Source organism: Ischnura elegans, chromosome 10 (assembly GCF_921293095.1).
Source record: "Ischnura elegans chromosome 10, ioIscEleg1.1, whole genome shotgun sequence".
Taxonomy (NCBI): domain Eukaryota; kingdom Metazoa; phylum Arthropoda; class Insecta; order Odonata; family Coenagrionidae; genus Ischnura; species Ischnura elegans.
In genome coordinates, this window is record NC_060255.1 from 21,378,555 (window position 1) to 21,404,246 (window position 25,692).

The following is a 25,692-nucleotide window of genomic DNA, read 5'->3' on the forward strand; positions in this document are numbered from 1 at the left end:
ATTATGCCATCAGTTCAGTAGGGGTGCTCTCATTACTGCACGATGTTTTAACATCGTGACTTCCATGCATTACTCAATCACGATAGAGTGAAGAGAGAAGAATTGGTGTGGCCAGGATCTCATAACTAGGAAACATGAGCAGCTATCGCAGATTTTCAATGCGCTAAAATTAAGATCAGCAAGTATAGATGTTTCCTAAAATACGATGCGCAAGCGAAGAAGCTAACATTCTCTACTCATAAGCGTAAAACTAATTAATATTAAAAAGTATTCTTAGAGGCTTTTACCATTCCATTTCACGCATTTATATGGTTCGGGTGGTTTTAACGCAAATGACTGCAAATAAGTGCAAACAAATGCTCGCAAAGTTGCATCTAGTTGTAGTTCTAGTTGTAGTTGTAGTTCTAGCATCGCAATTTTATCTTTCAAGCCCGAAAAATTACCTTTAACACTAGAAATACCGGACTTGACACCCCTCCTAGAACTACCAAATGGAGTCATTTTGACTCCTACCTTATAATTGTTTATTTTTCCAGTTTATCTCTGTTTTTATTCATACATTGCTTTAGTTTATCGATTTTGTTTATTATTGCAATATTTCAGACGTGGTTTTAACAAAAAATTATATATTTTTTTTTAAATTCGAGATTCGACAGTGTTGCTTTGAAATTCTTTTTCCTACATGCTATGTTGTTTTAATAGGATTTTCTCAGAGGAATTGGATTAAACAGCAAACATAGACATTTCAACACATTATAATCATGTTTGAATGATTAAAAATATTACCTAGGCTTAATGGAAGTTGGGAAGATAATTAAATACAGTAAAAATTGCATTTGATAAGCCACGCATTTGGCTAAGATGTTTTACAGTTCAAGAACTGTCGTTCATTTTAATTGCTCACACAAAGATTTTTGGCAGGTCATACAATTCACAACAGATCGATTCTTTTTGCTCCTTGGTTTTGCCTGGAAATATTTTTTTTGCAGAATCCCGTTAGAAGAATATGCAGCATTGGACATGCCACGCTTTTGTCGAGATCTAATATGAGTATTAGCCAACTCTGTATCGAGCTTTTTCAAAAGCGTCTTGCGCGAAATGTTTTTGGAACCTAGTCTCCTTGTACACTATCCATGAATACCTACTAAGTCGGAAGTATTTTCCAACGAGTGGATAGGCCATCGTTGAGTATATGCTCTTGTGGTATATTTGTGATTTCATTTCTTTTGGTACTTCTCTTCTATTTATTTACCTCTCCCACAACACTAGTACCCTAGCTTTTTTGCTGTTCAGCGAGTTTGACTAAGGTAATGTAATTATCTACAGTAAAATTTTCCATTTTTTCAGAAACGGTTGCATTATTTTCAGTATTACTAAACGGCAATCTGCATGAAGTGAATTATCTTTTCCATCATAAGGGAAGGCATTTCCAAGAAATTTGCTATCCTTGTCAACAGCTAGCCAATATTCATGGCCGTATATGTCCGGCATAGGAGGAATGTAATGAGTGAAATACACCTGATTTTACTGGGGAAAATTTGTTCAACAACCGTGATGTACGGATCAGGTTTGTAACAATCAATGTAATTATCTGTGAATCTATCCTACAATATTGAAAAGACGGCAAACTTGACAGCTTTGAGCTGCTGGAATCGATTTGATTTCTCAATCAATTCGATATTCAATGAATAGTATTCATACATCTAGCTCCCCATCGGAAAGAGTAAAGTCTTCATAATTTTGCTTGCGTACTTCCACAATTTTACATCGCATAAATAATAATAAATAATCGTATATAATATCTTTGTTTTGTAACTCCTTATGAAAGGGAAAGTAAATGTAAATTACTGCATATCCTTCGCACGTGTTTTGTCTGAATCTTCAGACTAGCTAGAAACGTTTTGAGGGATAAAATCTTCGACTTCGTCAGAGACGAAATGTTCTTCCTTTTCGCATTCCGATTCACCTTCCGGTATAGAATGCAGCATAGAAAGGACTTATTCACGCTTTAGCCTACTTCTTCTGGTCATACTGCCAGTCAGAAAAAATGGAAGCCTTACTTCACAACAGTTCTACAGTCCACTCGAGAGTTCACTGGATTCACTAATGCAAAGGACAGCGCACGGATTTCCTGTACGACGCGCGACAGCCAGCGCTGTCAGAGCCGACAATGCTAGGACAGTAACTTTATTTCATTCTACTGATTTATTTCCCTGGTTCATCATTATGTCAATGGAAGGATACAAAGGTACTTCTTCAGGTTTGAAAATCAACTTCCACGTAGTCAAGGCTGAAATAAAAGCACTGCAGCATAATACGGTGTATACAGTATTGTGCTGTGCGAGTCTTACAGGTGGGGAGAAGGGAGGGGTAAGGGAGGATGGGCAGACACGACGGCTTCTTAACCCATGAATTTGAAAATACTCAATATGAATGGCATATTCACCACTTTATCGCAAGATAAAATGATATGAGGACATTCATATGGTTTGTAGTTCCAAAGACGGACCCGTAAAATTAGAAATGCCTTCAAAGTCTCGCAAATATTGGCCTAAAAGCGAAATAATTATATATTTAAGCCATCGATAGATTTGAATTAATTATTTACATAAGAAGAAATAAACTCTTGAACAAATATTACTATTTGGCGAAAAGACAAGCAAAATACATTAGGGAGTCAAAATGACTCCGTTTGGTAGTTAAAGGTAAATTTTGAAAAATGTGTACTATTTTACTTTCTAGAACTATTTTGATCGCAAAGCCTTATTTTGTGTCAAAAATGAATAAAAGTCACGGAATCGCAGGCCGGAATTCGGAAAATTATAGTCAGGGGAGAGAAATAAAAATCGCGAGGAGTCAAAATGACTCCATCGGTAGTTCTAGTGTTAAGGATAAAAATAGCAATTCCATGTTCAAAATCAATTTTTAATCTATAAAATTCATTATGGCATAAAAATAATATAAAAATAAATAAAAATAATTTATTTATAAACTATAATTTACTGATGAATAATAATGGCACGGAAGCTCTCGCGGTGATGAAATGGATAAACGTTTTCTGGGTTAAGTCTGCGTCGTTCCATTTTAGCGGACAACTGTCGCAACGACTGTTCCCCCCATCTGACATATATGAAGGAACGTATGAAGTTTCGTGTACGTGCGGTCAATCTTGCATCCGCCAAACATCAAGATCCCTCAAATGGCAACCGAAAAGAAAACAGCTCGCGTCTGACTAGCTTAATATACAAAGGAATCGAAGCTCTGTAGACCATTCGGACCCAAAGACTTGGATTCTCCTTATTGTTAAATGATGTCGTTTGTATGTGATAATCCGCAACAGTGGCATATAATGGACAATACGTCAAATTCTATTTTTACACAAATTTGCCGAGTACACTTCATTTATCTCCGTTTAATCAGTTACCAACGAAAGCGGTCAAAATATATGCACCCGAATCATAGATCGCCAATTAAAATAACAATGGCGAAAGAAAAGATGGGGTTAAGGGAAACACATGCAAGTAATCATGCCTGCTCAAATAAATTACTTGTTCCTAAGGAAATGGTAGAAAAATCCCCATGTCTTACGCAATAGACTGATATCATAGCGTAAGTATTACATAGTATCACTCTGTGCTGATATCCATTGCTGTCTGAAAACATTCTAGAACACATAATTTATTCTAGTAAGCGATAATTAAAGACATTACACTTATACATTAAAAACAAGCAATTAGCATATTTTCAAATATATTTGGAGCTGTAAAATTTGGCAATTTGCACTAATTTTAGACGACCTTAGAGTGCGCTAAGACCCTGGACGTAACTCAGAACCCTGATTTGTGCGGACAGTGATGGAAAAGAAAATTTATAATTTTTAGCGCTACCCTAAAAAAGGCACCACAAATTGTCATGAAATTGATTTTAAAAATTGTTTTTTTTTTACGAGCACACCACCTTCCATGCGACAAGCCGTTTTTTTCGTGATTTTTAGTTTATGCTCGGGCTATAGTATGTTTTAAAATTTTAATGAAACGCGGGATATTTTACAATTTTATAAATATTGATAATTAAAGTTAAATACCATTCATAGGATATATTTCAGCCTTTTTCTTAAAAGAAACTAAGAAAAATGTTTTGAAAGTGCTTTACACTAAATATCTGAAAAATAATTATTTGTTCCTTAAATCCAATTTTCTTCCTTAATTAATTATAATTATTTCATAATTAATCTTTATTAATTCACTATAATGCATATTAATACATAGATACATTAGGAGGAAAAACAATATAATCTACCTTCAGTAATAGAAAGTCATGAAATGAATCACACTCCACGCAAATTATTATGAAGTGCAACCGGTTAGCATGCTTGTATATCATCTTCAAGATGAATATCATATGCATTCTTTGAAAACGGTCATAATAAATTCATGCAAATGGTATTACAAAGAAAAATCAAGACTTTCCCATATTTTCATAGAAATACACTCAAGTAACTAAAAAAATGATAAATTTCACAAAAATTGCAAAATATTAGTTACAAAATTTTATTAGACTTGATAGTTCATTAGGCACACCATCAAATCAAATAGATTGAGGTTAAAATTAACTAATTTGTCGGCAGCTGAGCCAGATAAGACCCAAGGCGTTTGATCAATGGCTCGATAGTATGACTACTGATCGAAGCATGCATACTGTTCAAATTATGACAATGCCTCTTGACACTCCTCATACATAATAATCTTCAGCGTGCGACATTCTAGGATTCAGACTTCGTCAAATTAATTTGTAACAGGAAAATAACAAGTCCTAATTCCTGGGATGTGCAAAACTCGTGAGTGTGTGAATTGTTCCACATTGAGATCTACCAAGGGAGTAAAAAGAAATTATTGGTCTCGGTGACGGCGGGGTAAAGTCCTTGCCTGCCCAAAAAGAAGGTCGCGGATTCGAGTCCCGCCTGGGCAAGTTACCCTATCCAGGGCCTGGTTGTTTGGCACGTTAAACTGTTAACATATTAATAACCCCATGTAAAAGGCCATATAGAGCTGTTTCCGTGGCATGGAAATAAACAAATAAAGCAGCTTCAAAGTGCGTGAACATAGCTTCCTTTTTTTCAAAACTTAATAAAACCCATTGCAAGGAAAACATTTTTATTTGCTTTTTTTTATAATGTAGGCACAAATCTAAAATTCTGTTTCACGCAGCATTGAATATCAAATCAGGTAGGTGACGTTCCCTGGTCTCCTTACTCTGAGCAAACAGATTTCTGGCGTCTGTCATGACTCTCTCCAGCATAGCAGGGGTTAGGTGTACATGTACTGTACAATGTACAATGTGCAGCAACATGACTTACTTTTCTAAATGCGCGCCATTCAGTCGTTGATGTCTTAGCGGAGAAAACTTAGTCATAGTCACGTCTATCGAACGAGAGATATGGAGTACATGATAAAGACAGTTCAAAAACCTAAAAGTAATATAATCTGAGGTTTCAGGCGAGATGGAGTGGAAACGGAACATAATGAAGAAGCAGGAGCAATTTCCACATTTTAAATTTATTAGTACTACCGGTTTCGCTTACAGCATCATCACGTACCTGATATTGCATGAAAGCGGAACCGGTAGCACCAATAAATTTAAAATGTGGAAATTGCTCCTGCTACCTAAAAGTAAAGTGGAGATAAAACTCCACGTCTAAAATAAATACAAGAAATTACGGTAGGATTTAATAATTTTTTAAAGTCAAAAATCGTTATTTACCACATATTCTGATGGCTCACTTCTTTATTATATATTTAACGAACAGAAAAGCTGTTACGATTGTAAGTAGGTTTTTTTGCAAGGTCCGCAACTACTTTAAAGAAAAATGCCACCACTGAGCCAAAAAATTTCAGGAAATCCAATACAGCACGCGGCATACAAGCAATATAAATTTAAATTTATATGTTAGGACTCATTCTGCTGATATTTTATGTATCACAAAATAGTTATGATGAAATAATATAGCATAACTCTTAATGGAGGGACGTTAACTGTGTTAAGACAGTATGATAGTACTAAACATTTTCCAAAGCAAGCCATTGTGGCTGCAATTGATGGAACTCATAAGATTTTTCTACCTTCCACTCAATTCTTCGTCACATAAAAAGTCCCTCACAGGCTATAAAAAAGAGCAATAACACCACGCGTAACTTATATTGTGCGAAACAATTACATACATCGTTAAGAAACGAGAAATTTTCCACCCCATGAAGCACCAAATGCTCATAAGCTCAAGAGGAAACAGGCCAAATAGAGTTTTTCCAAAGGATGATAAAAATTAATTTTATATAAATTTTTTATATAAAATTAATTTTTATCATCCTTTGTATAAAAATTTTTTTTAGCCATCTGACTATTTTTCCGCAATTAGCTTGAAGCGGTCTGATTCGAAATACCTGTTTATGAAAATCTATGCAAGTTTCAAAAGGGCAATTTTTTTTCCAACATCCTCAACCGATAATACTTGCTACTTGCACTGTGCCATCGTTAGATACCAAAATTTTCAATTAAAAAATGTGTAATGGATACAATTTAACTGGTATTATAAGGGAAACTTTAAAATAAACATAATTTTGATAATCAATGTTGCCACAAACTCCTTGCAAAGCAAAATTAATTTCAAAATGGAAAAGAATAGATCTGGAGAGTGCTTTATCGATCGCTATCCAGCTGAACGGTCATCCCCTTGAGATATCTACTGTAACATCATGAATCAACTGCATCAACGTCTGCATAACGCACACACTGGGAGCCATATAGGATACAAATACGTTCGATATCATTGCTAGCGAACGGCTGGGGTGAATATAATAATTTAGGTAATGAGCAAATGGAAAATTTCTCAGTCACGCGTTTCATCTCACCGAATTGAAAGTATAAACAGAAATATTAAAATATTCGTAAAGAATTTCATGAGCGGATTCATAAAAGCGCATCCACTATGACCTCAATAACGAGCGAATAAAAGTCAAGAACGAGAAAACAAAAGTGAATGTAGTTTCCAGAAGTCTCAGAATATCTTTAGATATAGTGATATTCATACGATGAGAAAGGAATGAATTTAATGATAAAAATTGTTTTTCCTTTGTGCCCGAGGGAAATAAAAAATTTTCATAACCACAAGGCTATTTCTGTCGCTATTAGATCGAGGCGATTTGATATGAATACTTGGCTATGAAAAGCTATGCACGGTATAGAAGGGAAATATTTTATCCATATTCCTCAGATACGAAGAGATATTGTCAAGTATACTTTGATTGAGAAAGCAAAATTCAATGGAATGGATATGAAATACTATTAAATATTATTCTTACTTGTGAGTGATATTTTAAAGAAATCTATACACACCTTCAGAATGATGAAAATCAAATTGATCGACCGAGTTAATAACGAGGAAGTCCTAAGAAGAGTAGGAGAGAAGAGAAGCCTCATGAAAACCTTAACAAGAAGACAGAACAACCTTATAAGCCACATCTTGAGACATGATGGCCTGATGAAGACAAACGTCGAAGGACAAGTGGAAGGCAAGAACGGAAAAGGAAGACCTCGAACAAAATATATGGAACAAGTGAAGAAGGATGTGTAAGAGAAGAAATACGTAGGTGTGAAAAGATTAGCTGATAGGAGAACTGAGTGGAGAGCTGCGTCATACCAATCCTAGGATTGTTGACCAATGATGATGATGATGATGATGATGATGATACACACCTTGTTATAAACTTAACTTTCTTTACTATTAAAATTTCCACGTACTAATGGAACTCTTAAACTATTACTCTCCCTCCCATTCGATAATATCGCATGCACTTGAACTAGTATTCAAGCTTCCTCAAATCAATATACTCAACAACACATTATTTGGATCCCGGGGTGGGTTCCGCCAAGAAATCGTCCGAGAACAAATAGATCTCACGTCTTCCGAGAGAAATATTCACATTCTTCACTAATGCAATTAAAACCTTGCAAGATACTAAAAAAAAACTTTACAATGAGAATATTACGGCATTTTATATCTTTGAACTTAAGAGAAAAATGGATTGTTCTTGGGTAAACTCAGTGAAATTTTTCCAAGAAAATAAAAATAAATACAGCAAACTTCAATGGCTTTTCCATTTCCTGGCTATGGCAGAGATAGCCAAAAAGAGTGTTTTCAATGGAAATATAGCAAAAAAATAAAAATTCCTAATTTAAACTGCGGCTGTTACCTTACTTTCCTTAACTATTTATCCGTCGAATTGTTGCCTTCTATCTGATCAAATTCCTTCAAGTATTATCTTTTCATTTTTAGTTCCAAATATCAGCCCTTCCTTACCAATTGAAAAAAAAATATTTTACATAATTCATTGCCGATTCTGTTTTTCCGAAGTTCATTTTAAAAAACCATCAAATATATCAGCACTGTTTATCGATATTTAATATGTTACTTCATTCGTATGTCCTCCGATTGTTTTCTTCGTTACTACTAATTCTTTACTTCCTGCTAAATTATTTAAAATTCATTTTCAGATCCTGCATTAGCTATTATTTTCAATATAACGTTACAAGAGACCTAGAAAATTATTCCTAAATTGCAATATTATCTTGTTTTCTTCATAAATAAAAAAGGTAATTTTACCAAACTTCAACATAGTAATTTATGAAATGGATAACCTTTTTTTTTGCACTTTCATAAGCCACATAGTGCCATGAAATGCAACAATGGATGTTCGTACGAAAATTGGAAAAATTACATATATTTTTTGATGATTGCACAATTTAATCATTCCCCGCAAATGAAAAAAGGTACATGATTTTTATGTCTTTCAAAACGAATTTTTTCATAATTGCCAACAACATTTCAGAGTAAAGTTTTATATCCTGCATGCCAAATAATCCCTAAATAATCTTCATTCTCTTTCAATAAGGGAGGTGAGGAACTTATACTATTTAAAAAGTCTTTTTCATTTTAGCACCTTCTACACAATTTCTATCAATTAAAATAATCGTCCGAGATATTGCATTCTCAAAATTAATATTAAAGGGCTGTAAACTATAAGTTTGAGATTACAGAAGTCATATTTTGAAAAAAAAAATGACATTATACATGCTAAATTCATCCTACCACGGTAACGACTGCCTAACAGGTTAAAATAAACGCCAAAAATCAAGCCTACAACCCATACGGCACGAAACTAGAATTTAAAAAAGTAAAATAATGTTTTAGATAAATTAAAGACACATGAAGGCATTGCTGTTTGCGCCGTACTCTCAATTACTGAGAAACTCAGAACTCTAACGAAATCGAAAATCTCGATCATTCCCAGGAAACTATTTCATCCAACCTGAAAAGTTTTTAAAATGAGTCATTCATCTTTTGCCCAATTTTTACTTGATATCTTTCAGGGAAAACCTCGCAAAAAATGGAACCTTAATGAGGAATCATGATTTTTCGCGTGATCTGTGAACCGCATCGATCTTGATTTGAAAAAATGCCATTGCATGCAGAGGCTGCTCTCTTTCGGGAATCAGATGACATAAGATTCGCTGCAGAAAAGAGATCGTAGTTGCCAGAGCTCGGCTTCAGTGATACGGCCAGACGCGGAAATGAACCCCCTAATCTTTCGAGATGAGAAATTCAACCAATGAATTTTTATGCCCAGGGTAAAAATTCCTCCAATCGATGATTGAACTCATATAATAACTACGCAGTAAAATTATATCCATACCTTTAAAAAGGACAATAATATTTAAACTTTAAATTTTAATTTAATTTTTATAATTCCAGGAGTGAGAAATAACAAAACATATACAGCAAATCGTACTTCGTAAAAAGACAACCTTCTAAATGATAGGGTTATAATTTCCATACCCGATATCTCTCGATCCGTATTGGAAATTGAATATGCTCAAAATCGCTTTTAAAAATCTTGCGTGACTTAAAATGTAATTCATTGCTGAAATCCAAATGATTTTTCGCGATTACAGACTGTGACTTTGTTTTTTTAATGTGTACCTGTTATGTGATACATAATAATATCAGCTTGTTAAATTATCAAATGGAAACTACTGAATGTCTCTCAATTAATTATTTTTTCGACATTAATTGCAACAAGAGGTATTCATCAAGCAGAATTTTTCGCGGATATATGCCAATTCATCAAATTCCATTCGTGATTTTAAGTTGTTATTTATGTATCTGGTGGTTGGAAAAATACTTAAAAAATGATGTAGGAGACTAACACCATAACGTCATTCCGTAAAAACAGTTTCAGAATCATGGCATCTAAAGCTTGCTGGAATTATACTCGGAAAAACCAGCAGATGCGGTAATATCGCGTCTAGTTATCAAGAACCCAAATCTCAAAGGCCAATGCACAAACCATGACGAGGATGCAATCGCATCCGTGGTCTCGGGTTCACAACGTTCAACTCTACGGCCGATGGCTACAGATGATGATGACCAACATTTTACCTTTCCCGACGACTGGGGATCCTCTCGATTTTTGCCTGGCGCAATTGCAAAACTCTTTAGGGGTATCCGACTGCCTTCAAAATTACAATCTAGTCATGCAGAGACAATTATTGATATGAGGAAATATAATTTACTTCGCACGTTCCACATTGATATCTAATTAGCCATGATTTCAACACTCAAGCCCTCATCGTGTTGGTATGGTAGCCTGAATAGGGGCTTCCCAATCAACCAACCAAGGGGTTCAATTCCCGGCGGTGGTGGAGATTTTGTACAGCATTCCCGCTCTGAGTGCTTTGAGAAGGGCTCTTCGAGCAAAGCTCTCCGTCCGTCGGATGGACGTTGAGCCTTGGTCCCCTTGGCATCTTTTTCCAAGAATATTCCAATGCCGAGGCCAGGTTTCTCTATACCCTTCCTCATGGTGAAAATAACCTTGACGGTCGCCTCCTCCAAATAAAATACTATACGTACAAATGGTATTTTACTTTCCCAAGATCGTCCCCAGTTCCATAAATTTAAGCCGGAAATTCAAATCAACATTCCTGATAAAAATTTCTACCATCCACTTTTACATCCCGTAAATTATGCAATTTTTTAATCACGTTTTATTTCGAATGACATAAGATTCGCGATCAAGAGGAAATCTTAACAACTCAAGAACTCCTCTTGATTCGAATACAATGTTTTAAGATACGAAAAATATCCCAGTCTTAAAATTTATCCGGAAAACATCCCTTAGTTTTTTTTAGAGCAGATGTACGCAGGCCCATAGCTGCAGATTTTGGTAATGTAAATAAAATCAAGTTTTCTCTTGGTCCACAGACTTTGGCAACGGCAAACTAGTATATTTAGCCAGATAGGCTTCTAAATAGCATTTTTTACTGAAAGGGTGCTCATGTAAGTACACGTAATTATTTCCACAGAATAACGATATTAAAAGGCCTCAGTTTCATATCCTGGTAATCCTGAAACAGGGCTGGTGCTGAGAGGGCATTACTTCATGCGTTAGTAATCCGCCCGTATAAAGACATTACCTTTCCTAAGTAATAGAAATACAATGCAGTTCCCAGGTGTTTTTCCCTAAAGTTCCAAACTGTCCTTACTTTCATTCTAACCAAACTCATGTAAACTCATCCCCAGATCACCTCGATTGCCAACGAGTTTAAATGCAATAATTACCAATTTAAAATCTGAATTCATTGTTGCTTTGATATTTATTAATAATGATATATATGGATGTGAGGCATGGATAATGACATCAGCGGAGGAATCAAGGATAAACCTTTTGAAATATGGTGCTACAGGAGAATGTTGAGGATCATCAAATGGATCGACTGAGTAAGTAATGAGGAAGTCCTAAGAAAGATAGGAAAGAAGAGAAGCCTCATGAAAACCTTAATAAAAAGACGGAATAACCTCATAGGCCGTATCTTGAGACATGATGGCCTGAAGAAGACATTCTTCGGGGGACATTTAGATGGCAAGAAAGGAAAAGGAAGACCTAGAACAAAATATATGGAACAGCTAAAGAAGGATATGAAATATGTAGGTTTGAAAAGATTAGCTGATGGAAGAATTGAGTGGAGAGCAGCGTCAAACCAGTCATAGGATTTTTTATTAGTGATGATGATGATCAATGAGCAGTCGCCAAAAAAGAAAACCGTAATATTCACCTTTTATTCCGTATTTCCAGCACTACTGATTGCAAGTATGATTCATTTGATCGTGGTTGGTTAACTTTTACACCCTTATGAGCGACCCAATGCTTCAATGAAATGTTCTCTCTGAACGATTAAATGAGCCCTAGCTATCATGACGCCACCAACTCTTGAAAAGTGGGCGGCAACTTTAATTTATTCACGAATTTTTGAGAGAACGGCTGAATAAAGAAAATGCTTTCGTCGAAATTTATCTTTCCCTGCAGTCAAACGAATTCTTTTTACAAATGGCGATATCCGGTCAGGGTACAACATCCAATTACCACAACCCTTCTGGTTGAAACCTTTAGCGAGAGTGATTTTAAATAAAATTCACTATATCATTTTTAACTACGTGGTATTCCATTTAATGGTTTCTAGGATGAATTACTATCAATTACACCACTTCTTTTAAAATATGAATAACTAATACTTATACCTCCTCTCTTAAAAGATGTAGTTTAAGTAATATTTATTCTTCAAAGAAACCCTTGATTTACTCGTAAAATTCCCAGGTAAGACTGACGTTAAATTCCAGCTTCTCTTCACAACCTCTTAAGTATCCAGCGGAGACATTTCATCTAAAAAAAACCAACCCACCTTTCCTCAATAGGGTGAGCGAGTCCAGTTCTTTGACTTCCGAAATGAGCAACCATCTTATGGCTGGTTGGTTGGCGGAAACTTTATTTCATTCATGTATTCATGTGAGAATGGCTGAATTAATAAAAAAATTTCATCAACATTTATCATTCCCTGCTGTATAACGAATTCTTACAACAATTTGCACCATTGGGTCTGAGAAAACAACACAATCATCGTGACCCATCCGGCTGACACCCTTAGTAAGATGGATTCTAAATACTTAGGTAAGACTGACCCAGCTAACCTCCTCGGTCCTGGCGTATCGTATACAACACATCCACGTTTGAATTTTTCCCATTTGGCTGAGTGAATTTCATTATTGTAACTAGTCATGACTCACATAAATCTTTCTTTGACTTATCGCTCTGTTGTCGCTGTCGCTGACCTGTTTCTGTGACTGTCGCTTATGTTTTTTGTAAATATCTAATTAACATGAAATTCAGACCAAAATAACGGTAGATATGTCCAGGGCTTGAGGAGGTTAAGTTCCAGTTTCTCTTCATACTTCCTAAAGTCTCCCAGCTGAGACATTTTTATCTCACAAACCTACCCACTTTTTCTCAATAGGGTGAGCGAGTCCACTTCTTCGACTTCCCAAATGAGCAACCATCCATCCTAATCTCAAAGCAAGACGCAAAACCAAAAGCGTTTTCCGGGCACTCGGGTGATCCCACGACTAAAACGGTCCCCGATCAACCTTTCGCCATGACTGTGAGGGGATCTCTGGGAGACCGGAATCTCACCGTGAACTCTTCTTCTCTCACGGTTGGAGTCCCTCCGCCTTCCTGTTATTATGCTCGAGAGCCGCTCCGCTCGTTCCCACCTTTGGCGGATTGCAGTTACTGCCCTTGCACAAGACGACCAAATCTTCTTCCGACTCCCTTGCTTCCTCCACCACCGAAAAAAAATAAAACCTTCCGATTCTCTCCCACGTTTCAAAGAATGGGAGGACGATCTAAATCCGCTCGAAAGCAGATGGAGCCCAAGTTGTTCGAGGGAAAGGAAAGGGAATGGGAGAATGAAGCTGTCGGAAGAAGTACAATTAATGTTTGACGTGATATCATCGCGTGAAATAATTATAAAAACACATTTTGGCAGCGGTCATTATTAAAATATGAACTCTTGAGGATTAGGTAAATTATGAAAAAATATTTGTTGAAGTTTCCGAAATTCATTCTCCGTTCAAAGGCCTTTTATTTATTTATTAAAGTAAATGCCCATTTACAGTATTTCTGCCAATTTACAGTGACGCAGGAACAAATATGAAATTTAAACGTAAAAAATGAAAAGAAAAAGTATAAAATAGGTGAAAATAACAAATAAAACAAATATAAGACACGTGGAAAGAGAGGTGGAGAATGAGATTTTTTTATTCGCCGGGGAATGGGACATTGTGATATTGACAGATGAGGTTAGGGGTGGAAAAATCGGATCAATATTAACCACCAACGCTTGAGCAGGAAGGTTGGAGTGAGCGCTTGACGAAGGATAGTCTAGGGGTAAGTTTATGGATAAGGAGTGCGTACGTGTGGCTCGAGTGGGGAAACTAAAATTAATAGATGAAAGCATATCAGGACAATCAATTTGTGATTTTGGAATATTTTAAATAAATTTTTAATTTGAAAATAAATAAACTATAATAAGAGATGAAAACTAAAATAAATACAAAAGGTGTATGGCTTCCAAAATAAATTTTACATAATAAGAAATATCAAATAAAACACTTAAACACATGCATTCAAAATTTTAAAAACAAATCAAGAAAACTGATTTGACGCACCTTTTATGAAGCTCCTTAGTTTGTTTTTTTGATTGCTATGTTATTATGTTATATTTATTTATTTTTTATTTTTATAAATTTGAATTAATTAGGATTCAATATATTATTTTGCTTAAATTATCTATGTCAGTTCTAGAATGACAATGTTTTGCGTGCAATCATATAAAAACCATAGGCGGTCGTCATGCCAATGCGATGACATTGTTGAGTAGGTGCCGTCAACTGGAGTGTCTTTGTTTACCTTCGGATGACTTTGTCTCAACAATCAATAAAGATTTTAGAGGTCCCATCTCTATGAAAAGGTTACTAATTTAAGCTAATTCTCATTAATTCCAATATTAATTTAAGAACTTCCACAATTGGTTGTTAGGTCGAGTTTTCACCTATAACATTTATTTTCAACTATCACCTTTAATTTAATTCCGTTTTAGAGTGATTGATATAGCCAAAAAAATGTTATTGCATCATGTAAAATTATATCTGGAAGAATAACGGTAAACGGTAATATTAGCTTTGAAGCACATTGGATTTCAGGACACATATTTATTAGAACATTTTATTTTTTACGAGAAATAATTAACATATTTCAAATATTGGGCGAAGATTCACCGATGAAAGTTTCACCAGGTCTGGCATTATATCCTGTCAGAAAGTACCGAGCACTGAGGGGCGAGTCGTAAACCAAATAACAAGATCGATTATTTCCTCGGGGAAAAGATATGAATACGTTAAAGCGCAATGTCCGATAACCCGCGTGATTGTTACTTCATGGATATTCCAGACGGGAGAAGATCGTATTGAGATAACCTATGTACCTCATTTCTTCAATTTTTCCCTCCCTTCTCATTCATTTCACTCCTTGCGAATGCACTTCATATTCATTTTTCCATCTCTCGCCATATTTTGAGACCCTTGTGCCCAATCACTCCCATTATCCCTTCCAAAGCCTTGTACTGAAAGAGAATACGTAAACAGAGTTATGGACCATCCTTTGTCCTTTGTTAAGTTCCCATCCTCAGCATCTTATAATCAGCATCCTTCGAAAACTCTTTATCTAGCCTTCCGTCCAAAGCAGATGCCCGAGCCATTCTTTGTGTTTTCGTGGTCTCTAGGAAGCGACAATCTTCTTCGTCCGCCTTCATTTGTTTCTCATTTTTATATTATTTATATTTTTCTGTATTTTTTCAGTTTCATTTTTTTCATAGTTGTTTCTTTCAGCGGGAATACATCTGAAGGTTTTGACTGAATGTGTAGTATTCGCAAATTCATTTTTAGTTCTGAAAGAAAAAAACTTTTATAACTCTAAATTAATTTTAGTTAAATTAATTATTTGAAGACATTGCAATACTTCCACTGAATTTATTTTCGCGCGACGCGTTTCATTGTTACGAAAACATAATTTATTGTTGGTGATGCCATTCGAAATGATTGAGTGCGGTCAAGAGCACGAACACACGAGAATATTTTTCGGTTCACGGAATTAAAATCACCCAGGGCAAACGCAGAGTCACATTGACGCTCGGATTCTTGTATGATGACCGAAGTCAAGGAAATTTGGGCCCGGGCTTAGGTGGGAAGGGTGACCATTTATGCTTTATCAGTTGTAATCTTGTCCCCTCTATCCAATTGGTAGTCAGGTTAATCATGGGCACAATGGTCAATGTGCCAGGGCACCTGATGAAGGGCCTCCGAACCATTGCGCTTCGATGTCATAGGGATCAAGCAAAGTTTCAAAGAGTACCTTACCTTAAGTAATGATAATTATAACTGTTTATCACATCAATTACACATCTTTTAATGATATATAACGTCCACCACTGTCTGATTTCACTTGTATCATTTATTTTACACCGTCTTCCTTTAGGTAAGTCGTAGAAATTTTCAACTCTGTTTCGCTAAGGCGGATAAGGCTTGAAACGACAATATGGTATCTAATGCTGGTCAGTTATCTTCTTTTAAACTATCCTGATTATCTACTCCATAATTTATGCAGGTTTCAGAAAAAAAGTCTCATGATCAGATTATCGCTTCTAGTTTCCACAAGTTTTCACAAGTTTCCATTAGGCTACCTGAAATCCTGCAACATCCTTTTGCAAAGGTGTAAGGTTTCACATGACCATCGTCCATAAAGGAGCACAGAATTGCACTGGGAGAGAAAAAGGTGGGAGTTGATTCTGGGTGCGCTGTGTTTACTGCACTTAGATGAGTGACTACAGAATGAGGGCAAGGCCATAGCTGGAGGAACAGGAATGGAATAAAAACAAGAGAAATGTGATGGGCGTGGAAAGTTTGCATAACCCCGACCGAGTCCACTCAAATGTGAAAAAAATACGACGAAAAACAAATGAAGGCGGACAAAGAGCGCTCTTGTGTTCGCTTCCTAGAGACTGCGAGAAGACTAAGAATGGCTTTGGGTTGCTCGGAATCTGCGTAAGACGGAAGGCCAAGCAAAGAGTTTTCGAAGGATGCTGATTGTAAGACGCGGAGGATGGGAACTTAACAAAGGACAATGGAGGAAAAAATATTTCTCAAGCAAATAGGGAAGAACCACGAGAAATCCTTGACTTTAGTGGATATTGAAGGCGGTGTTTCCTAGCGAAATGAGAGGTGGGCAAATATTCCGCATGAATAAACGATTAATGATAAGCAAAATATTTTAATGCATAGATTATCTAAATTTTATGGGAACTTTTAAGTTATAATCTGATAGCGAGACATTTTAAAACCTGTGTATATTTTTCTATCCCTTTACTTTTCTCTTTGTTAGGTAGACTTTTATTCATTGATTTTAGATCTCATACTATCACCAGGGTATTGCCAAATTGCAGTAATATGTAACTTGGTAATCCGTGCGAAAATTTTCAATCTATAGGGGAATAAGTTTGTTAAGGAAACGGTATCATTGGGTTTTAAATAGACAAGAAAGTGTATGATGAAGTTCTTTTATTTATTTAAATATGTCTAACTTCCACCAATTAAACCTGAATCTCTTGAACTTATAAAGTACTTTCTTTAAACTTGCTTTCTTGCAAAAGTATACAAAGCACATGAATAGAATACTGGCAATGGTGTTTATAACCAGTAAGAACAATCATGACGTCTGTTACTGAATATTGGCACGAAATTTACAAAACTTCTTAAAAGACAATATTTGAAGTAAGAATGCTGTCGTCTGTAACTTATTGGTTATGAGTTTCTTTAACACAAACATAATTATCACGGAAATTGCGAACTATAGAAAATACTATATACAACTGTCCATGCGAAAAAACGGGTTTTGGTAAGTACAACCCGCCTCTCACAAGAGTCTGACCCTGTACTTTATTAATTGTCATTGCAAAGGCCACTTTGATTGCGAATTGTTTTCTCGTCATTTGGAAAGGCATGGTCACATCCGAAGGTGTGAGTTTAATTCTCGGAATCACGTGATACACATTATCTTTTAATTTGCATACGCACGATGTCCACACACACGAGTAGAGAGTCCATAAATACGAGAAAGAACAGAACGAAGCAGAGAAGGCTTAGCATTCTTCATACTTCTTAGATTTTATTCTTAACATTTTTGCCTTCTTATGCTACGCTTCTTTGGATTGATAGTGGATTTAATGAGTTTTTGAACCTTTTTTTGAAGTGAAGAATTAAAAAACTGAGTGGAGTCGAACGAGAATCGACATGGAAACATCGAAGCTTTTAAGTCAAATTAATGGTTAAATAGTGAAATTTGAGATTGAGATTGTATTTTTCGTCAGTAGATGGTGATTTACGTTGAAAATGATACCTCTTTTATTATCGTAGTGGCAATATTTATGGAGCATATACAGAATGACAGAATAAGACCTTTCTGTAATAATAAATATGATGATAAAAAAATTATTATGGACTATATAATCAGGATCCTTTAAATAGACAATTACTGACATACATTGGATACAATATAGTCGTTTCAAGCCTTTTCCACTTTTGCAAATCAGCGTTGAGAATGTATGCAACTTAACTACAGGAAGGCAATATCAAATAAATGATGGAGGTGAATTTTCCCATCATTCACTATCATTTCTTTCTACATTTGACATAAAATTAGTTTTGCCAGACGAGTCAAATATATTTCTAGGAAATTAAACCGGTCCTACTAGTGTCGATCACTCAAATCCGGCATCTCTATTTGATCGATCATTCGATAGACGAATGGGAAAGAAGAGTTATGACGAAAAAAAGTCTTCCTCATTCATCTATTTTCTCATAACTTGAAAACGAGATAATACAAAATTTGCCGCCCACTTGTCATGAGTAAGTGACGTCATTAAAGTTCTGGTTCATTTGAAAGAGAACCAGTCTTTGATAGAAAGAACCGCTGATTACAGTGTTTATGAAAACGGACCAGGAGAATTGCGCGGCCGAGAAACTGCGGAGAAGCGAAGAACTGCTCAGCTAGAGTCGGTGACGTCATTAACGTTCCAGCGAAATTGATAAGCAAGTCGATATTTCGCCACGAATAGCTCGAGAATTAGTTGACGGATAGAAAAACGGAAAAATTTGGTGCTCTTTATTTTTCAAACTCTATCGCAATCGACGACAATAAATTATGGTACACGAGCCGATTAATGTACATAATAATGAAAGAAAAAAATATTTCAGCTATGTAAACATTACAGCGCATGCACTGTAAAAAGAAGTTGAGCAGAGAATAGTGTTGTCGAACACCAATAATGATTAAACAAGTTCTATTTCTAGTTCTAAGATCACAGATAAAATAAATAATTTATGATGATTTGCTCAAAGCAATTTCAGAGGTCTTTGAAATACAGTCGGAGAATTTTAGACAGGTAAAGCCAATAACAGGTAGTGATAGACTTGACTCGTGTTAATCAAACTTTTATTACTGAGCACATAACTCATGACATTCAATTTCGTGCCAAAAGTGAAAACTTAAGGTGATATATTCAGGCTGCATTGCACATAGGATTTTACGGGAGAAAAAATGAAATAGCAGGAAAGAAACGCTGGTAAGTTGGGGCACTTATATGTTAAGTAACATCAAAGGGAATTATGACTGCGATGAAACATCAACCGGCTGTGACAGGATGAATCTTGATACATCGTTTTTGGAGAGGAGAATCAGAACGGGTGTTGGAAAGGTCGACGGGCTGAGTAAAAAGAACACCCCACAGCAGAACAGGAAGCTCGAAAGTCCAGAAAAAATTATCTCACTTTGATAGGTCGCTTGAAAAATTGCATGGGCGGTGAGCATATCCAGCTTTCCCTGACGGATCCAAGCCGCAAACATGACATAATTGGACTACGAGGAGCCTAAAAATTTTAGAAGTCCGTTTTGACGAAAATCTAAAATAAAATATCTACCTCGGGTTCGATACTGAATATTTTTTAAGTATTCGTAGCAATTTCGTGCTGCGAAAATTGCAATACTCAATTATGTAATAATAATTGCTCTCATACTAATCTTCAAACGAGGGACCAAATTAGGAGTGGTCGCATGAAAGATATTCGCCTTGCGTAGTGAGAATGAATCATCCATTCGCAATTTGATTGTATCTGCAAATTATTACCTAATTAACTTCGTTATGAAGGAATGTATTAAGAATTTAAAATTTCCCAGGCTGTTTTATCCCAGAGGTGTATATATGACTTAAAACTGGGTTCTTCCTCAATTCGCTGAATGCATTACATCTAAGACATTCCATTCATCTTGATGATTTCATTTTCACTATCATTCGCCCCGATAATGGTTATGTATCACGCCAAACTATGAATTACCATAGGAAAGTAAAAGAGAAAGCATTAGCTTTTCACTTTCTCAAGAATGTATCACTGGACTCGGAGATTGAGGACCCGGTTTTGAGATATTCCCACTGCAGCAGGGTCCCGAATTTGGAGTCTCAATCGACCACATAACGATAGTTTTACATCAATGATTCTCTCTAGTATTCTCAGTTGCACACATATTAAGGATAGAGGCAATGTTTTTTATTTACCAACACCTCCTTGTGAGCAAGCTGAATTATTTCATTGAAAACAGAGACAATACTACCATCTATGGATCATTTAAACGCATTCTGAGGCGAAGAGAATCAGGTTAAGGAGCAGCTTCACTTGAAGCTATTTTTATCCCAAATGATCAACCGCCGCTGACATCATAACATTGATTTTTTTTTATTTTTTGGCACATTCTATTTCAGGCAAGCCTTGCAGTCACCACTTTGCTTCGCAGAGCGCAAAATATTACAAAACGAAATTAATTTGACTTACTAAACAACGGTGAAACGTGGGGCAGATTCATCAAAAAGGTTTATGCGAACATTTTCTACGACTTATAAAATATTTACTTTGATAATAAATGACAACCTTCCCGGATTCCCGAAAATATAATGATACGTGCAGCATTTTTTATGGGAGAAATAATAACTGAAAAACAATCAGAAATTTTCGTTTTCATGAAGAAAATAAGGTCAGTTTTCGACTAGTACACTAGGAAGTCTCCCAGCAACAACCAAACAACGAATTAGGCCTACAACATCTTGCCGTAGTTGACTCAACTACAGCCTAAACAATTTTTAGAGTTAATGGAGTTCAGGGATTTCTTCGACAGTGGAGTAATGATTCGTTTCAATAGCACGATTGAAAGAAAAATGTTTTAGATTATAAATTAAGTCCTAATCAAGACTGCAGTAGTGGCTGGAACTGGGTGCAAGCGGGATACCTACATGGCCGCGTAGGACGTATAAACGTAGGCGATACAAATGTTCCAACGCGACGTCAAAGAAAACGGTGCCCAAATATTTTTTAGTAAAGATGAGAGAAAGAATCGGTGGTACAAATCAATCATGTTCACACTTATGAATGTAGTGTGAACGATCATTATCCCATTCGTGACTGGGGGCATTTCAGACAACAGGGTAAGGGGGAGGGTACACTGAAATAGTGTCCTCTTACACTTGAAAAATGTCTAAGACAGGCTTTTTGGGAGTAATGATTATATCAAATATGAATAGTTGGAATGGAAATTGGACGTCATTGGAAAGGGTGGGAAGGGAAGCGTGGAGAGAAACTCGGCGTCGGCATTGGTCTTCTCCTAACAAGAGACGCCAAGGGGGCCACGGCTTAACGTCCCATCTGACGGACAGGGTGTTGTACAAGAAGTGCCCTCCACACCTCACTCAAGCAGGGATCGGACAACCTCTGAAAACTCTGAGCCACCAATTGGGTTTTGAACCCGGGCCAACGGTGGGTGAATCCAACACTGAAGCCACCACAACAACCCGATCCCTAATATCAACTGAATTGGAGCACACAAGATATTACCTTTCGCAAAAGTCACAAGCTTAATGATAGAAGAAATCCATCACTTTCAAAGTATAAAAACTAGTTGAGTCACGAAGAGGCTAGTATTCCGCGAATTTTCGGGGGAATACGCGCTGAACAGGCTGAGATGAAATTCCCTGTGGACACAATCCGACGCAGGAACACTCCCGATGACGTTCGGAGCCAGAATGGTATCGGACGTGATCCGAGGGTTGTGGACGGGTGCTCGGGAAGGAAGATTGCAACCACCCTTTCCCTCTCTAAATTTCCTCTCCAATCACCGATGCTACAATCACTCTCATCAAACTCCTCCTCCGCGTGAACCCTCTTCCCTTTCGTCTCAGTCGAGAGGGAAAACAGGGAGTCGGATTTTTCTTTCCTCGAAGAAGGAGAAGAGGCGACCGACGGGAATCGAGGTCAAGCGAGAGAAAACCTGAATCTGAGCACCGCATGGAGCCCAACAGTGTGCCTTGGGGTACTCCCTCTCTCCCCCTCGTTAAAAAAGACTCCCTTTCCTTCCACCTGAATGAAACGATCCTTGGCCATGCTGCACAAATCCAAGGATGCCAGCCAAGTCAAGAATGTCCAGAGTCGAGTGTTTCAGATGTATCATTCAGGAAAACATACCCAGCAAGAGGTTAAGGAATGAATTCAAGCATGTTACCAGGAATGCGAGGATATATAAACAAAGGACTACATGAAAGGAGTGACTTCGCACGCAGACAGGCGCACGGGTGTAAAGTCATTAGCACTAAAGATGAAATCCACCCTGAAATAATCATTTGGCTCAGCCAGGATTCGAACCCGGATCTCCCTATTGCCGCTCGGGTATGGTATTAGGTACACCACCAAGCCACCTTTTTCCACGGCGAATCTCAGACTAGGTTTTTTCGGTTAAAAGTCGGTCCTGGATTTGTTGCAAAGCTGCTTTTTTCATGCACTGCTTCGGAAAACGCCCGTCGTAAAGATGCGACAGATACGGTTTACTTCTCCGACATTGGCTTAGTAAGCACGACCTCCGTCTCTTGGGCCATAGAGTGGACTTGAGACGCCAGTACCTTGATCGGTTAAACCCAGCCTAAGATTCACTTAACAAAAAGAGGGCTTGGTAGTGTAAGTGGTAGAATACCTGACCGACGATCGGGAGATCCGGGTTCGAATCCTAGCCGAGCCAAATGACTATTTTATTGCGAATTTCATCATTGGTGCAGATATATAAACAGGTTTACGCATAATAACTGTCCAGCAGTCATAAGCTGCGGTCAACATAAAAACCCCGACATCCCTATTATTGTGGGAGACAAAATGTTAGCTCGTCAAACACTTTATTAATATGATTTAATTAAAACTCATACATTCCCTTCTTCCTGTGAATAAAATTGAATTGAAATAAAATTCCCAATCGAAATAAGCAACACGAAACAAATGCTAATGCCGTTGTCAGTCTCTCAGACCAATCCGATCCATCATGTGATACGTGTAAATGAAAAGTTACATGAAATTTTAAAAAATGCTTTGATTTCACTCCATAACCAGCTCCAGTACATGTTTTGTGATCATCAGGTGAGCATAGTAAAAAATACTATCCTGAAGACAGTACAAAATTAATAGAACTGAAACCGGTCGTAAAGAGAAATTGCAGGTATTTGAGTAAAATTATAATGCTAATAACTAATAATTTAATTGTATGTTAGATTTCCACATTAGTAAGCCTGATAACAGCTCTCTACCCATGGGAGTGATATAGGTGTCTGTAATTTCAATCTTGGTTCCATGCGCAGAAGCCTTCAGGCGCTCAAACTTCTTAATATATATACACCAAGGATGAAATTAGCCACGAAAAAATCATTTCACTCATCCTGGATTCGAACCCGGACCTCACAATTTTCGGTTAGGTATCATATTTTCTCTCGAGATTTGAGCATTCTTGAGTTTTCCTGGAACTTCTGCAATCGAAAAAAATGCTTGACTTCGTGTTTGTGGTGTGATACCGGTTTTCCTAAGTTGGAGAACGATTGAGAGAGCTCGAATGTGGAGGAATGAACCAGGAGGTAGCGTATGCATCTTGTCTTACAGTCTCGGTAAGACTCCTTCTCCCAATACCATCCACTCGGCAGAGGCCGTTAAATCTCCCCTGCCTTCACCTGGTGACCCTCTGAGGTCTTCGCGAACCGTCTCTCGCCTCGCATTTCTCCGGCCACGATCTCCCTCTCGAAATCAACTCTACAAACGGGTAAACCACGGGAATATCTCTCTCCATTTCTATATCGTTTTCTTCGCCTCGAGAGAGAAAGGGAGAAAGGAATATCGACTTGCGTGAAGCCTTTTAGGGATTCCCACTGGTTTAATTCGTAGCATAACACCACGGTTTCCACGGGCGACTCGTCCATCGTCGTCAGGGTGAATTAAAAGCATTGAGATGTAAATATAAACTATTTTAAAAATCAGGTTACACCTGATTGGCCGGAAATATTCAGGTAATTTATTTATTTGTTCAACAGAAAACACCATTTCATAACAACTGTTAAAAAATACAGGGCAAAAACTCAAAATATGTGCAGGTAATGACTACCAAGATTTAAGGAAATTCGGATAAAAAGAGGACTTTTATCATTTTTTATTTTATTTTTAATGGGATTCCATTCACTGCTAAGTTTACACCCTGTGCCTCGATTAAAAGTATTTTTACTTATCCTGATGCAAATGGCCTCCGTAGAAAGCTGACCCAGGAAAGCTGAGCTCCTTTTCAGCCAAAATACCTCTGTCCTGAGAAGACTTCGCAAACATTTCAATGGGAAAGAATTAATCAATTATTCCGACTCTTTCATTCACTGCTGGGATAGTTGTTGATTTACTCGTTGGTCAGTATGTGCTCCGGCACGAAATTGAAACTGCTATTTCGAGGTTATATCAGGATATGAGGGGAGCCTGATAGCCCAGTAGGTAGAGCTTTTGGCTGCTGATTGAAGGGTCCAGGGTTCAAATACCGGGTGAAGACTTTGAACGCCCCGAAACTATAATCCTCGAGGTGCGCGGTGGCCCAGAGAAAGGAACTGACCCCCCTACGCTGTGTGACGTTGACAGGTTAGTGCCCCATTTCGGGGTGACCTCTACCCTCACCTATCCCAACCAACCTGAGACATGGAGAACAACCTCAACCCGAATCTGAAACGAAAACAATCCGAACTAAACTGAACCTGGGCATATAGAGCATAATATTAGAGCTGCACAATATTTTCAGGTGCGACAGAAGCGATAAATTAAGAGATATTTTGCCTAACAGATAGATATGGGAGTTATTTTTTCCCCGAAACATAAAGGACTTTAATAAATGCTAGTCGTAATTTCCTTAGAGCACTATTACGGGGTATTATGTAGATGTACAAGATATAGATGAACCTTCGGGTTGAATCACTCAGAGTGTGAGTGAGATAAGTATATCTGCTACGTTAGCGATCTCATGAGGCAGATGGTCATGGCGCGCTTTGGAAGCTGCAGCCTCCCCGTTATTTATTTCGATTGAAAATTTTATTTCCATCCAATTTAATTCTCAGACAGCAAGCAAATTATCGGGATTATAATTAACTCTACTGCTAAGTACATCAACATCTACATAATACCCGGCAAGCCGCCTAAAAGGCGTATGGCAGGGGGTATTAGAACATCAGCCGTTTACACATCAAAAGGAAGTGCTCTAAGGAAATTACGCCTTTTCATTTATTTAAGTCCTTTATAGTTCGGGGGAAAAACGAATTCCCAAA